This window comes from Lissotriton helveticus, chromosome 3_1 (genome assembly GCF_964261635.1).
Source record: "Lissotriton helveticus chromosome 3_1, aLisHel1.1, whole genome shotgun sequence".
NCBI classification, from domain to species: Eukaryota; Metazoa; Chordata; class Amphibia; order Caudata; family Salamandridae; genus Lissotriton; species Lissotriton helveticus.
Window position 1 is genome coordinate 1,517,443,522 of NC_136061.1, and position 2,264 is coordinate 1,517,445,785.

A 2,264-nucleotide genomic window follows, 5' to 3' on the forward strand; every position below is an offset into this window, starting at 1 on the left:
AAGGATTTGTGTTGTTGGTTTATCACTTTGTGTGCTAGCAGTTTTTATACTTTCTAAAGCATCTCTTATTTCAATTTCTGTGACATTGGGGGGATGATTGTGTTCCCTGGTAAATAACACATTAGTTTCCTCAGTAGTAGCCCTTCCATAACATTTGTTTGAGTAATATTTGGTACATATCCAGAAAACTTTTCTACCACTTTGTCTTTCCTGATTATAAACATAACCCATATAACATAACAGTAATTTATTTTTCTGTGACATAACAAATTCTGCACCTTCTGTCATTTTGTTTTACTTGTTCTAGAAAAGAGTAGAAAGAAACAAAATCAAAAAACATATATTTCACTTTGTGGTGTAAACATAATTAATGATGTTTTTATACTTACAGTTACTAAAAGTAGTAATCACAAATGCAGAACTGTATTTTGAAGGATTTTCTTGTATGTATTTCTTTATTTACTGTTGGTATGAAAATATAGAAATGCTAAGTTAATGTTTACACATAACAAACGTTTTTCCTAGGAAAAAGCAGTTTTCTATTTTGCTTAGTAGTACATTTGATGTAAACATTACATATACTTACTTGTTTAAATAGTTGAGTTGTAGTATTTGGTGGAGTACATCAAGGTAGTAAAGTTCAGATCTGTAGAGAAGATAGAATAAATAAATGTTAAATATTATAAATAATATTTGGAACCGTTGGGAAATTGGAAATATTTAAAAGTATACAAACTTCTAAATAAGTAGTTTTGTTTGCTGTAGGTAGAATAGATGTATGATGTATTCAGAATATCTGTAGAGGAAATATAAAATAAATAACATGGTGTTAAGAACATAGTTTTCGTTTTTTTCGGAAGTTTTAGACAAATTACAAGTATACTTACATTTTTTACAAGGGTAGTCTTGTCTTTTGGTATAGTTGATGTTGGATGTTTTTATTGGATCTGTAGGGAAGATGTAATATGCAAGATATGTTGTTTAGAAAATAGCATTTTTAATATTGGGTGTTTACTAACAAAAACATATATACTTACATGTTTAATTAGTGTAGTTTTATACACTTGTAGTGTTGAAATAGGAAAATCTCAGAATATCTGTGAATAAAATGTTTAAAATAAAGAATGAATCTTGTGAAATAGTGTTTAAAAACAGCAGTTGGTGTATAACAGAGCATTAATATATACTTACTATCTTATTTTCCAGGTGAAGAAATAGGAGCATGTATTAGGAATTTATTTGGAGTAGTTTCTATCAGAAATGTAGGAGGAGATAAAAATTAAATACGTGCAATAGTTAGGAGATATAAGTAAAATAATAGACTACTAATTTAGATTTCTAAATAATGCACTGTAACTTACTTGAATAATTAGCTAGTGAGCTGGATCTTTAAAGATGTTTGTTCAGGAACAAAATCTTCAGAGTGTTGGCATCTTCTTTCTATAGAGTTAGCAGCAACAAATGGTAGAATGTATGTATCCCTTTTATAGTATGTGTATTTTGTGTGCTTTGATTTGATTGGTTGTAGGATGAAATGAAGCATTGTAAGGGTATACTCAGATGTGAGTCCCTTGCTCATTGCACCATCAGGATTCAAGCAAGCCGGGCCGACGACGCCTGAAATGGCAGAAACCGGTCCCCGGAAGCTTGTTTCCTTCCCAGTATAAGAATTGGCTTGGTAGTTTGGTTTGCCCTGTTCCCATCATGCACTGGGACAGGAACAGACTAATTTGCATATAGCCGAGTTCTGAGCTGGGATGGTGCAGTGAGCTAAAAAACGGTGATGGATCAAGCCCTGATCTTTGGACTGGGTAAGAGTGGTCTGCTTAATTCAGGCACTCTGTTCATCACCACCCCCTTTTTCTGAATCATTTTGTCCACCATAAGCGTGGAAGGGTATACTCAGATGTGAGTCCCTTGCTCATTGCACCATCAGGATTCAAGCAAGCCGGGCCGACGACGCCTGAAATGGCAGAAACCGGTCCCCGGAAGCTTGTTTCCTTCCCAGTATAAGAATTGGCTTGGTAGTTTGGTTTGCCCTGCCCTGTTCCCATCATGCACTGGGACAGGAACAGACTAATTTGCATATAGCCAAGTTCTGAGCTGGGATGGTGCAGTGAGCTAAAAATACGGTGATGGATCAAGCCCTGATCTTTGGACTGGGTAAGAGTGGTCTGCTTAATTCAGGCACTCTGTTCATCACCACCCCCTTTTCTGAATCATTTTGTCCACCATAAGCGTGGAAGGGTATACTCAGATGTGAG

General features: G+C 35.0%; 1 long non-coding RNA gene across 2 annotated transcripts; it reads right to left on the reverse strand.

Annotated features, from left to right (window-relative positions):
* Positions 1–205: 205 nt before the first annotated feature.
* On the reverse strand, positions 206–934 carry LOC144825025 (uncharacterized). 2 transcript variants are annotated; one of them, XR_013609240.1, is made up of 5 exons: positions 888–925; positions 737–796; positions 587–646; positions 390–462; positions 206–303 (listed from the first exon to the last, which is right to left on the reverse strand). It is a non-coding gene; the product is annotated as an uncharacterized LOC144825025 (long non-coding RNA). The 2 variants fall into 2 exon arrangements; XR_013609239.1 differs by having other exon boundaries at positions 587–934.
* Between the last annotated feature and the right edge of the window lie 1,330 nt (positions 935–2,264).